The sequence below is a fragment of the Mobula birostris genome, chromosome 12, assembly GCF_030028105.1.
Source record: "Mobula birostris isolate sMobBir1 chromosome 12, sMobBir1.hap1, whole genome shotgun sequence".
NCBI classification, from domain to species: Eukaryota; Metazoa; Chordata; class Chondrichthyes; order Myliobatiformes; family Myliobatidae; genus Mobula; species Mobula birostris.
This window is the reverse complement of record NC_092381.1, coordinates 5,714,246-5,729,028: the sequence shown is the minus strand read 5'-3', so window position 1 is coordinate 5,729,028 and position 14,783 is coordinate 5,714,246. Positions and strand designations below refer to the sequence as shown.

At 43.8% G+C, this 14,783-nt stretch overlaps 1 protein-coding gene across 4 annotated transcripts in view; it reads right to left on the bottom strand.

Moving 5' to 3' along the window:
• Window positions 1–14,783, bottom strand: part of syde2 (synapse defective 1, Rho GTPase, homolog 2 (C. elegans)) — a 140,101-nt gene that overhangs the window by 76,213 nt on the left and 49,105 nt on the right. The window lies entirely within an intron of this gene.

Sequence of the window (14,783 nt, the reverse complement as noted above, 5' to 3'; positions counted from 1 at the left end):
TCAACGAAGACACAATAAGGTCGATCCTTTGTTAAACTGCTGAACGATACCAACTTCTCTTAATCCTTCAGGTCCTGTACTTCGATAAAGTCTTCACTCTCCAATACTACTGAAAAGGTACATCGACAAACCTGGCAGAAACTGCCAGTCCAGTACTATTGCGCCTTACAATAGAACGTAAAACTCCGTTGTAAAAATGAAACTGCATCATAAAACAAATAAGCAACAGAACGGCGACACTGACAAATGTTCTAGCTGGAAAATCTAACTGTGTCACCAGAGGTCTTCCCTTTTATACCCATGGTGAACATGTCATCATGTGACCTCACATCAGCGGGAAAATTACATCAGGTGACCTCCAAAACACCATTACAGCATTCTCACAAGAAAGTCACAAGATCTCCTTGAGGTATGTAACAGTCCCAACACCGACCCATGTGGAACTCCACTGGTAACCGGCAGCCAGCCAGAATAGGATCCCTTTATTCCCACTCTCTGCTTTCTGCCGATCAACCAATGCTCCACCCATGCTAGTAACTCCCCTGTAATGCCATGGGCTCTCATCTTGCTAAGCAGCCTCCTGTGCGGCACCTTGTCAAGGGCCTTCTGAAAATCCAAGTATACCATATCCACTGCATTTCCTTTGTCTACCCCGCTTATAATTTTCTCAAAAAATCGCAGTAGGTTAGTCAGGCAGGATTTTCCCTATCAGGAAACCATGCTGGTTTTTGCCTATCTTGTCATGTGCCTCCAAGTACTCTGTGATCTCATCCCTAACTATTGATTCCAAGAACTTTCCAGCCAATGATGTCAGACTAACAGGTCTATCGTTTCCTTTCTGCTGCCTCCCACCCTTCTTAAATAGCAGAGTAACATTTGCAAGTTTCCAGTCATTCAGTACAATCCCAGAATCTATCAATTCTTGAAAGATCATTGTTAATGCCTCCACAATCTCTCCTTCAGAACCTGATGGTGTATTCCATCAAGTCCAGGAGATTTATCCACCCTCAGACCATTAAGCTTCCTGAGCACCATCTCAGTCGTAATTTTCACTACACATACTTCACTTCCCTGACACTCTTGAATGTCTGGTATACTGCAGATGTCTTCCAATGTGAAGACTTATGCAAAATACACATTCAGTTCCTCTGCCATCTCTACGTCTCTCATTACAATATCTCCAACGTCATTCTATTGGTCCTATGTCTACCCTTAACTCTTTGACCCCTTATATACTTACAAAAGCTTTTAGTACTTCTTTGATATTAGTCGCTAGCTTCCTTACATAATCTATCTTTTCCTTCCTAATGAACTTCTTAGTTTCCTTCTGCAAGTTTTTAAAAGCTTTCCAATCCTCTATCTTGCCACTATCTTTGGCTTCATTGCATGCCCTCTCTTTTGCTTTTACTTTGGCTCTGACTTCACTTGTCAGCCACAGTAGTGTCCTTCTTCCATTTGCAAATTTCTTATTTGGAATATATCTGTCTTGCACTTCCCTCACATTTCACAGAAACTCCAGCCATTGCTGCTCTGCCGTCCTTCCCTTCCCAGTAAACCTCGGCCAGTTCTCCTCTCATGTCATTGTAATTTCCTTTATTCCACTGAAATACCGACACATTGGGATTCAGCTTCTTCTCAAATTCCAATGTGAACTCAATCATATTGTGATCACTGTTCCCTAAGGGGTCCTCAACCTTAAGCTCTCTTATCACCTCTGGATCATTGCACAACACCCAATCCAACATAGCCGATCCCCTAGTGGGCTCAATAACAAGCTGTTCTAAAAGGCCATCCCTTAGACATTCTACAAATTCTCTCACAGTATAGGCCTGGTTTTCATAATCCACTTTCAATATATCTCTCACATATATGTTCAATATATATTAATGACTTAGATGAGGGAATTAAATGCAGCATCTCCAAATTTGCGGATGACACGAAGCTGGGCGGTAGTGTTAGCTGTGAGGAGGATGCTAAGAGGATGCAGGGTGACTTGGATAGGTTAGGTGAGTGGGCAAGTTCATGGCAGGTGTAAGTTAATGTGGATAAATGTGAGGTTATCCACTTTGGTGGCAAGAACAGGAAAACAGATTATCTGAATGGTGGCCGATTAGGAAAAGGGGAGGTGCAACGAGACCTGGGTGTCATTATACACCAGTCATTGAAAGTGGGCATGCAGGTACAGCAGGCGGTGAAAAAGGCGAATGGCATGCTGGCATTTATAGCAAGAGGATTCGAGTACAGGAGCAGGGAGGTACTACTGCAGTTGTACAAGGCCTTGGTGAGACCACACCTGGAGTATTGTGTGCAGTTTTGGTCCCCTAATCTGAGGAAAGACATTCTTGCCATAGAGGGAGTACAAAGAAGGTTCACCAGATTGATTCCTGGGATGGCAGGACTTTCATATGATGAAAGACTGGATGAACTAGGCTTATACTCTGTGGAATTTAGAAGATTGAGGGGGGGATCTGATTGAAATGTACAAAATTCTAAAGGGATTGGACAGGCTAGATGCAGGAAGATTGTTCCCGATGTTGGGGAAGTTCAGAACGAGGGGTCACAGTTTGAGGATAAAGGGGAAGCCTTTTAGGACCAAGATGAAGAAAAACTTCTTCACACAGAGAGTGGTGAATCTGTGGAATTCTTTGCCACAGGAAACAGTTGAGGCCAGTTCATTGGCTATATTTAAGAGTGAGTTAGATATGGCCCTTGGGGCTAAAGGGATCGGGGGTATGGAGAGAAGGCAGGTACAGGGTTCTGAGTTGGATGATCAGCCATGATCATACTGAATGGCGGTGCAGGTTCGAAGGGCCGAATGGCCTACTCCTGCACCTATTTTCTATGTCTATGTTAAAATCCTCAACGATTATCATGACATTGCCCTTCTGACACACCTTTTCTATCTCCTGCTGTTTGGAGGCTTGTATACAGCTGCCATTAGGGTCCTTTTACCCTTGCCATTTCTTAACTCAACCCATACAGACTCTACACTTTCCGATCGTACGTCATCCCTTTCTAATAATTTAATATTATTTCTTATACACACGGCCACACCATCCACTCTACCTCCTAACCTATCTTTCCGAAATATCATATATCCTTGGACATTCAGCTCCCAATGGCAGCCATCCTTTAACCAAGTTTCAGAAATGGCCACAACATCATACTTGCCAATCTGTAGCTGAATTTCAAGATCGTCCATTGTATTCCTTATGCTGCGTACCTTCAAATATAACACTTTCAGTCCAGTATTTGTTGCTTTCTGTCTTAACTGCACCTCGCCTCTATTGCCCTGTAACTTATCCCACTGGCTGTGATAATGCCTCATCTCCTGCCTGTCCCTTCGATCATCTCTGTTGCACACTATCTTTTATTTACTTCTGTTTTCCCCCTTCCTCAGCCCTATCACTCCAGTTCCCATCCCCTGCCAAATTAGTTTAAGCACTCCCTAACAGCTCTATTAAACCTGCCTGCGAGGATATTGAACCTCTTTGGGTTCAGGTGTAACTCGTCCTTTTTGTACAGGTCGTACCTTCCCCAGAAGAGGCCCCAATGATCCTGGAACCCGAAGCCCTGCCCTCTACACCAGTCTCCCAGCCATGCATTAACATGCCTGATCATGCCATTTTTGCACTCGTTAGCACATGGCAGGGGCAGCAATCCTAAGATTACTACCCTGGAGGTCCTGCTTTTCAGCTTCCTACCCAACTCCCTGAATTCTCTCTTCTGGACCTCCTCCCTTTTTCTACCTATGTCATTGGTACCAATGTGTACCAAAACTTCTGGCTGTTCACCCTCTCCCTTCACAATACTCTGCAGCCAATCCGTAACATCCCGTACCCTGGCACCTGGGAGGCAACACACCATGCAGGTATCTCAATCAGGCTGACAGAGCCTCCTGTCTGTTCCCCTCACTATGGAATCCCCTATGACTACTGCATTCCTCATCTTCTTCTCTCTCTTCTGCACCACGGAACCAGGCTTAGTGCCAGAGACCCAACAGCCGTGGTCATCCTCTGTCAGGTCACCCCCCGCCTCAACAGCATCCAAAACGAGATAACAATTACTGAGGAGGATGGCCACAGGGGTTCTAGCAAAATAGTTTACTACAACCATTTGTAGAGTGGCAGAGGGAATGATAGACTGCCCAGGCACTATGACAAAAAAAATTGACACATGGCATTAACGAAGTTCCAGCAGAGTGTTGGAAAACTATAGAGAAAGAAGAATTAAAGTTACTGCAAGTTGTTAAAAGCACCTTTGCTCCATCTGCAAAAGGCAGGATTTCTCAGTGGCCAAAGCATTTTAATTCTCATTCTGACATGTTGGTTCGAAGTGTCCTCTACTGCCACAATGAGGCCACTCTCAGGTTGGAGGAGCAACAGCTCATTCTGTCTGGGTAGCCTGCAACCTGATGGCATAAACTTTGATTTCTCCTTCTTCCATTAATCACTTCCCCCTCCCACTTGTTCAATTCCCCACTCTGACCCCCCCCTTACTTCTTCTCCTTACCAGCCTATCACATCACCTGACGCTCCTCCTTTCTCCCACAGTCTACTCTCCTACAAGATTCCTTCTTCAGTCCTTTACCCTTCCACCGATCACCTCTCAGCTTCTTCCTTCATCCCACCTTCCCCACCTACCTGATCTCACAATATCTTCTATCTAGTTCCCCTTCCCCTACCTTATTCTGGCTTCTTCCTCCTTCCTTTCCCATCCTGAAGGATCACAGCCAAAAACGTTGACTTCTTGTTCATTTCCATAGATGTTCCCTGACCTGTGAGTTTCTCCACCATTTTTAGCATCTGCAGGATCTCTTGTGTTTATGTTAAAAGAATTCCCTTCCCTTATTATATGTTGCTGATACAGTTAAACATAGAGCACTACAGCATAGAAATGGACCCTTTGGGCCATGACAAACCATTACACTGCCTATTCCATCGACGATAGTCCTCTTTTTCACTCCCAGCTATTTATCCTCCAAAAATTTCTCTTAAACATTGAAATTGAATCCACTTCCACCACTTGTGCTGGCAGCTCATTCCACACTCTCATCGCCCTAAGTGAAACAGTTTCCCCTCATTCCCCTTTAAACAGTTCACCTTTCACCATTAACCCATGACCTCTAGTTGTAGCGTCAGCCAACCTCTGGGGAAAAAAACCCTGCATTTACCCTATCTATAGCCCTCAATTTTGTATACCTTTCAAATCTCCCTTCATTCTTCTACACGCCAGGGAATGAAGTCCTAAGCTATTCAACCTTTCCCTATAACCCTGGTCCTCACATCCTAGCAACATCCTTGTAAACTTTCTCTGCACTTTCAATTTTCGTGACATCTTTCCTGTGGGTAGGTGACCAGAACTGCACACAACACGACAAATTAGGCTCCACCATCTTATACAACTTTAACATCTCCTGTACTCAATACTGTGACTGGCCTTCATAAATCAATGTGGCAAAACCTCTCTTTATGATCCAACTGTCTGTAACACCACTTTCAAAGATTCAAAGAAGTGCTGTTCTACCGCACTCCCCAGTGCCCTACTGCTCAGTTTAAGACTTATCCTAGTTGGTCCTCCCGCAGTGCAAAACCTCACACTTGTCTGCATTAAATTCCTTTTGCCACTTTCCATAAGAACACATAAGAGTAGAATTAGGCTATTTGGCCCATGAAGTCTACTCTGCCATTTCATCATGGCTGATTCAATCTTCCTCTCAGGCCCAATCTGCCTTCTTTCTGTATCGCTTCATACCCTTAGCAGTCAAGAATCTGTCAAACTCTGCCTTAAATATACACACAGTCTTGACCTCCACAGCAGCCTGTGGCAATAAATTCCACAGATTCACCACTCTCTGGCTAAAGAAATTCCTCTTCATCTCCATTCTAAAAGGATGCCTCTCTATTCTGAGGCTCTGTCCTCTGGTTCTCTTTCAGCCTATTTCTCTAGCTGGTCCAAATCCCTCTACAGGCTTTGATAGACTTCCTAGCTGTCCACTATAGCCAATTTTGATGTCATAGAAACATAGAAAATAGGTGTAGGCCATTCGGCCCCTCGAGCCAGCACTATTCAGTACGATCATGACTGATCATCCAACTCAGAACCCTGTACCTGCCTTCTCTCCATACCCCCTGATCCCTTTAGCCACGAGGGCCATATCTAACTCCCTCTTAAATATAGCCAATGAACTGGCCTCAACTGTTTCCTGTGGCAGAGAATTCCACAGATTCACCACTCTCTGTGCGAAGAAGTTTTTCCTCATCTCGGTCCTAAAAGGCTTCCCCTTTATCCTCAAACTGTAACCCCTCACTCTGGACTTCCCCAACATCGGGAACAATCTTCCTGCATCTAGCCTGTCCAATCCCTTTAGAATTTTATATGTTTCAATCAGATCCCCCCCTCAATCTTCTAAATTCCAGAGAGTATAAGCCTAGTCGATCCAGACCTTCATCATATGAAAGTCCTGCCATCCCAGGAATCAATCTGGTGAACCTTCTTTGTACCTCCTCTATGGCAAGAATGTCTTTCCTCAGATTAGGGGACCAAAACTGCACACAATACTCCAGGTGTGGTCTCACCAAGGCCTTGTACAACTGCAGTAGTACCTCCCTGCTCCTGTACTTGAATCCTGTCGCTATAAATGCCAGCATACCATTCGCCTTTTTCACCGCCTGCTGTACCTGCATGCCCACTTTCAATAACTGGTGTATAATGACACCCAGGTCTCATTGCACCTCCCCTTTTCCTGGCCACCATTCAGATAATATGATTTCCTGTTCTTGCCACCAAAGTGGATAACCTCACATTTATCCACATTAAATTGCATCTGCCATGAATTTGCCCACTCACCTAACCTATCCAAGTCACCCTGCATCCTCTTAGCATCCTCCTCGCAGCTAACACTGCCGCCCAGCTTCGTGTCATCTGCAAACTTGGAGATGCTGCATTTAATTCCCTTGTCTAAGTTATTAATATATATTGTAAACAACTGGGGTCCCAGCACTGAGCCTTGCGGTACCCCACTACTCACTACCTGCCATTCTGAAAAGGTCCCGTTTATTCCCACTCTTTGCTTCCTGTCTGCCAACCAATTCTCTATCCACATCAATACCTTACCCCCAATACCATGTGATTTAAGTTTGCACACTAATCTCCTGTGTGGGACCTTGTCAAAAAGCCTTTTGAAAAATCCAAATATACCACATCCACTGGTTCTCCCCTATCCACTCTACTAGTTACATCCTCAGAAAATTCTATGAGATTCGTCAGACATGATTTTCCTTTCACAAATCCATGCTGACTTTGTCCGATGATTTCACCGCTTTCCAAATGTGCTGTTATCACATCTTTGATAACTGACTCTAGCATTTTCCCCACCACCGATGTCAGGCTAACCGGTCTATAATTCCCCAGTTTCTCTCTCCCTCCTTTTTTAAAAAGTGGGGCTACATTAGCCATCCTCCAATCCTCAGGAACTAATCCAGGATCTAAAGAGTTTTGAAAAACTATCACTAATGCAGCTACTATTTCTTGGGCTACTTCCTTAAGCACTCTGGGATACAGACCATCTGGCCCTGGGGATTTATCTGCCTTCAATCCCTTCAATTTACCTAACACCACTTCCCTACTAACGTACATTTCCCTCAGTTCCTCCATCTCACTAGACCCTCGGTCCCCTACTATTTCCAGAAGATTATTTATGTCCTCCTTAGTGAAGACAGAACAAAAGTAGTTATTCAATTGGTCTGCCATGTCCTTGCTCCCCATAATCAATTCACCTGTTTCTGTCTGCAGGGGACCTACATTTGTCTTAACCAATCTTTTTCTTTTCACATATCTATAAAAGCTTTTACAGTCAGTTTTTATGTTCCCTGCCAGTTCTCTCTCATAATCTTTTTCCCCTTCCTGATTAAGCCCTTTGTCCTCCTCTGCTGGACTCTGAATTTCTCCCAGTCCTCAGGTGAGCCACTTTTTCTGGCTAATTTGTATGCTTCTTCTTTGGAATTGATACTATCCCTAATTTCCCTTGTCAGCCACGGGTGCACTACCTACCCTGGTTTATTCTTTTGCCAAACTGGGATGAACAATTGTTGTAGTTCATCCAAGCAATCTTTAAATGCTTGCCATTGCATATCCACCGTCAACCCTCTAAGTATCATTTGCCAGTCTATCTTAGCTAATTCACGTCTCATACCTTCAAAGTTACCCTCCTTTAAGTTCAGAACCTTTGTTTCTGAATTAACTATATCACTCTCCATCTTAACGAAGAATTTCACCATATTATGGTCACTCTTACCCAAGGGGCCTCACATGACAAGATTGCTAACTAACCCTTCCTCATTGCTCAATACCCAGTCTAGAATGGCCTGCTCTCTAGTTGGTTCCTCGACATGTTGGTTCAGAAAACTACCCCGTATACATTCCAAGAAATCCTCTTTCTCTGCACCCTTACCAATTTGGTTCACCCAATCTATATGTAGATTGAAGTCACCCATTACAACTGCTGTTCCTTCATTACACACATTTCTAATTTCCTGTTTAATGCCATCCCCAGCCTCACTACTACTGTTAGGTGGCCTGTACACAACTCCCACCAGTGTTTTCTGCCTCTTAGTGTTATGCAGCTCTACCCATATCGATTCCACATCCTCCCGGCCAATGTCCTTCCTGTCTATTGCGTTAATCTCCTCTCTAACCAGCAATGCTCCCCCACCTCCTTTTCTTTCATGTCTATCCCTCCTGAATATTGAATATCCCTGAATGTTGAGCTCCCATCCTTGGTCACCCTGGAGCCATGTCTCTGTGATCCCAACTATATCATATTCATTAATAACTACCTTCACATTCAATTCATCCACCTTGTTACGAATGCTCCTTGCATTGACACACAAAGCCTTCAGGCTTGCTTTTACAACACTCTTAGCCCTTATACAATTATGTTGAAAAGTGGCCCTTTTTGATTTTTGCCCTGGATTTGCCAGCCTGCCACTTTTACTTTTCACCTTACTACTTTTTGTTTCTACCCTCATTTTGCACCCCTCTGTCTCTCTGCACGTTCCCATCCCCCTGCCACATTAGTTTAAATCCTCCTGAACAACAGTAGCAAATGCTCCCCCTAGGACATTGGTTCCAGCCCAGCCCAGGTGCAGACCGTCCTGTTTGTACCGGTCCCACCTCCTCCAGAACTGGTTTCAATGCCCCAGCAATTTGAATCCCTCCCCCTTGCACTATTTTTCAAGCCACGTATTCATCTGAAATATCCTCCTATTTCTACTCTGACTAGCACGTGGAACTGGTAGTAATCCAGAGATTATTACCTTTGTGGTCTTACTTTTTAGTTTATCTCCTAACTCCCTAAATTCACCTTGTAGGACCTCATCCCATTTTTTACCTATATCGTTGGTACCTATGTGCACCATGACCACTAGCTGTTCACCCTCCCACTCCAGAATGTCCTGCAGCCACTCAGAGACATCCTTGACCCTTGCACCGGGGAGGCAACATACCCTCTTGGAGTCTTGCTTGCGGCCGCAGAAACGCCTATCTATTCCCCTTACAATCCAATCCCCGCTCCTTTTTCTTCCATCCTGTGCCACAGAGCCACCCATGGTGCCATGAACTCGGCTGCTGCTGCCTTCCCCTGATGAGACATCTTCCCCCAACAGTATCCAAAACAGTATATCTGTTTAGAAGGGAGATGACCTCAGGGGACTCCTGCACTACCTGCCTACTGCTACGCTGTTTAGTGGCCACCCATTCCCTTTCTACCTGTGTAGCCTTTACCTGCGGTGTGGCTATTCACGACTTTCTCAGCATCGCGGATGCTCCAGTATGAATCCAAATCGCAGCTCCAGCTGTTCAATGCGGTCTGCCAGAAGCTGCAGCTGGACACATTTCCTGCACACATAGTCGTCAGGGACACTGGAAGTATCTCTGATTTTCCACATGCTGCAGGAGGAACAAACCACGGGGCCGATCTCAGCTGTCATGACCTACCCAATACGCTACAGACTTGCCGCCTTCCTTGCTTCAAATAAAATACCATTGAAGTCCGTTCTCCTTTTAAAGGAACTTACCCAGCCTTACCTCACTTGGAGTGAAGCTCGCCCTCAACCTCTGCTCACCGAAGCCTCTCGAGACAAAGCCTTCCTACCCTGTCTCCCTCTACTCCGTCGCCCGCTCTGTCAAACTGCTCCCTTTTAAATACTCCCGCTGCCTTACAGACCGATTTGCACGCAAATCTGCTGATCCAGTTTATCACATCATCCAGAACATTGATATAGATGACAAGCAATGAAACAAGAACTGATCCCTGTGGCACTCCACCAGTCATAGACTTCCAGAGAGGCAACCATCTCCAACCACTCTATCACTTCCTCTGCAAAGTCAATGTCCAATCCAATTTTCTACCTCGGGCCCTGGGGAATTATCCAGCCTAATTTGCCGCAAGACAGCAAACAGCACAACTGTAGGGTCCAAGACCTCACTGCCGTTTTGCATCTCTTCTATAGAAGATTCTATTTTCTCCAGAGTAAATACGCATGCCAAAAAAATTGAGAATTTTGTGGGATTGGAAAGGGATAGTAACTAATATTTTCCTAAGAGCTATTTATATAGGGTATATACCAGGAAACAAACAGAGTAGGTTTCCCGTGAATTTAATGGAAAAAGAGCTCTGGATTTCTAAGAAAAACCCTTACTTCAACAAGAAGTCCACAGGACATAGGAGCATAATTCAGCCCATCACGTCTGCTCTGTCATTCCATCATAGCTGATTTATTATCCCTCTCAGCCTCATTCTACTTTCATCCAAAAACCTTGATGCCTTGACTAAACAAGAAACCATCAACCTCCACTTTAAATATATCCAATCACTTAACCCCCACAACCGTCTGAAGCAATGAATTCCATAGATTCACCACCCTGTGGTTAAAGAAACTCCACATCATTCCTGTTCTAAATTGATGCCTTTCTATTCTGAAGTTGTGCCCTCTGGTCCTAGACTTGCTATAGAAAACATTCTTCCTATCTAAGCTTTTCAATAGTCAAGAGGTTTCAATGAGGATTTCTCCCCCTCCCCCACCATTCTTTAAACTCACTGAGTACAAGCCCAATGACAAACACTCTTCATCCATTAACACTTTCATTTCCAGAATCATTCTTGCAGAAGTGCCTCAGATGAATACAATCCAGCTCATCTTCCATCGAGCAACACGGTAGATCAGCACCAATGAGAGGGCAGCCAACATCTGCGATTCCTTCCCAGCAGCCACAACAGGCAACACTGAGGCACAAGATCTTGGTCCATGCAATGGAGGCCATGCAGCCAAATAAAGCCAGTGTGTTGGGAAAGTAGGTTATTCATCTCAGGATGAAACCCTGTTGCATAGCATTGAATTCAAATGTCAACCATTCCTTTCCCTCCAGATGCTGCCTGACCCACTGAGTTCCTCCACAAGCTTGGGGTTTTTTTTTGCTCCGGATTCCAACATCTGCAGTCTTGTCTCCATACGTCATCAGTTCATAGACCATAAGACATAGGAACAGAATTAGGCTATTCAACTATCAGGTCTGGACAGGATGTTCCCTGTGGTGGGAGAATCTAAGACCACAGGATACAGCCTCAGAATGGAGGGCTGTCCTTTTAGAACAGTATTAAAGAGGAATTTCTTTTAGCCAGAGGGTGGTGAATCTGTGGAATTCATCTCCACAAGCAGCTGTGGAAGCTAAGTCTATATATATTTAAGGAAGAGGTTGATAGATTCTTGAGTGGTCAGGGCATGAAGGCATACAGGGACAAGGCAGGAGATTGGGCCTAAAAAGAAAATTGGATTAGCCATAATGAAATGGCAGAGCAGACTCGATGAGCCAAATGGCCTAATTCTGCTCCTATATCTTATGGTCTGCTCTGTATTCCATCATGGCTGATTTATTATCCCTCAACCCCATTCCCCTCCCTTCTTCCTGTAACCTTTGACACCTTGACTAATCATGAACCTATCAATGACTTGGCCTCCATAGCCATCTGTGGCAATGAATTTCCCAGATTCACCACCCGTTGGCTAAATAAATTCCTTCTCACCTGTTTTGTAAAATGCTTTATTCTGAGGCTGTGCCTTCTATTCCTAGGCCCCTTTAGGAAACATCCTCTCCATGTCCAAACTATCTAGGCCTTTCAGTATTCAATAGGTGTCAATGAGATTCCTCCCTCATTCTTCCAACAAGTGTAGGGTGTGGTTTTAGCAGTGGTGGGAGGTAGGTAAAGAGAGAAGAGTATGATGTTCAGAGCTTAGATCAGGGGAACAAATTTGTCAGAGACTCAATATGTTGATGAAATAAGATTGAAGGTATGCCAAGGTAACTGCTTCATTAGGAGTTTCAGGAGATTTGGTATGAACATAAGAACATAAGAAATAGGAGCAGAAGGCGGCCATCCAGCCCATCGAGCCTGCCCTGCCATTCAATAAGATCATGGCTGATCTGTCCATAAACTCAGCTCCGTCTACCTGGCTTTTCACCATAACCCTTAATTCCCCTATGTAAAAATCTATCTAACTGTATCTTAAATATATTTAGTGAAGAAGCCTCAACTGCTTCCCTGGGCAGAGAATTCCACAGATTCACCACTCTGTGAAAAACAGTTTCTCCTCATCTCCATCCTAAATCTTCTCCCCTGAATCTTGAAGCAATGTCCCCTAGTTCTAGTCTCACCTACCAATGGAAACAACTTTCCTACTATCTTTTCTAACCCTTTCAAAATTAATAAATCTTAACCTGAAAGTGAAGTTGAAGAGTCTTTGCCCAAAATGCCAACAGTTTATTCATTTCCATTGATGCTGCCGAACCAGAGTTCCTCCAGCATTTTTTGTGTTGCTCTGGGTTTCCAGCAACTGCAGAATCTCTTGTGCTTATGATTGTGAAGATAATTTTCATTGTCAGAATGCAGTAGACAATTAAATTATTACATATGCAATTGAGAAGTGGGCAGGAGGGAAGGAAATTATTTTAAAAATCAATGGCATGCTACTTGGACATAGACTCAGGCCATTCAGACATTTCAGAATCAATAACTGATAGTGACCTCAAACAAAAAAAAACTTGTTAAACACAAAACCACTAGTCACATTTCCCTGCATTTCAAATAGGGGAACAATTGATGGTTTGTTAAGAGTTTGGCAGCATTCCAAACAGAAACTGCATGTTAATAAATCGTATCATTTGTATCTTCTTACATGTGACTAAAAGAGATCAAAATCCAGCATTGCATACTTAACATGATTCATGTGAAGTAAGAGATAAAGGAAAATTAACAAGGAGCATGGATAGAGTAGATAAGAGTCTTTCTCGTCAGTGATGTCTCTTTTATGGCAAGACACTGACAGATGTTAAAAACAAGAACTGCAGGCCAACACCACTATCGAGTTGCTGGATAACGATGGAGCTGGATTTGTTGCTTACCACGTTGCTGCCTGCTACACTGAGCCAGAGGCAGCTCATGGTCAAACAAACAGTGAAAATAATTATCTTGAACTCTCTTGTGAGCGCAAAACCTTGTTGGACATTGGTAATGTAGAATACTGCAAGTCCGGTTCATCGATAAGACCAACAGCGGGGAAGCTGGGTTGTCTGGGTTGTTGCGCAGACCAGACCCTCAGTCCTGTTGCCTGTTACAGCTGACCTGGGGAGGAGATGCCACAGGCAATGTGGAAGAGAGCAGAAGTGCAGCGAGAATGCTGGGTTGGAGGCTGGGCCCCTCCCAGTGCACTCTTCAGTGTTCGGTCGGAGGAATAAAGACTGGATCGCATTCATCTGCGCCAGCACTAACGCATGATGAAGAATCGCTGTGGGCTTTTTCTTGCCAACAACATCTCATTTATCAATCTGCAGGCCAAGATGCCCAGGAATCTTGGGTTTTTTGGTGACTGTTTTTCTGCTAATGTAACTATATGCTATATGAACTACGTGCTGTGTGACTCTTGGTATTGTGTATTGCACCTAGGACCCAGAGGAAAGCAGTTTTATTTGGTTGTATTCATGTGTAAATGACAATTAAATTTAAAAATTTGCAGGATGTGAGGAATCTAAAATTAGAGGGCATAGGCTTACGATGAAGGGGGTAACAAGGAAAATTTGAAGGCCATGTTTTTCCACAGAGAGTGTTGGATAAATGGAAGGAGCTGTCAAAGGAAGTGGTAGAGGCATTTAAGAGACTCATTTAAACAGGTATAAATCACCCAATTCAGCTAAAATCTTGATTCAAAAGACCAATAGTACAGAATACTCACAATATTAGAACTTCAGTCTTTATAAGTTTAGAATGTGTCTTAAACCACAACTTGGATATTTTACAAAATGTAGCAAACAGTGGATTGCGGTTAATTGGGTCATTTTGGGAAAATTCTTGAAAAATAATCAAGAAAATAACCAGGATTCCCATCATTTACTTGGGGCACTATGCTGCATCATTTGGACAGGAGACTGTTGCTGAACAGGTTCTAACTAGATTCAGTCATGTGCACTTGTGTTGCCATTAAACTTTACATCGTGCATAGAGCAAACAGTTTTTAAAACGGTGTCAGTGGTGTGCACTTGTGTTCAAAAAGCAGCGATTGTTGTCACTGATGGTTGGCAACAACTTAAACTGCAATTTCAAGTATTCAGGCTTCGAGGTGCCAGAAACAGCCAAGAGTAAAAATGAAATGATTTCACTCTTTCAACAAGTTAGCAACTATGAAGGATTTTAGGGTATTGACAATCTTGAATGTTACAATGAAATTGAAAAT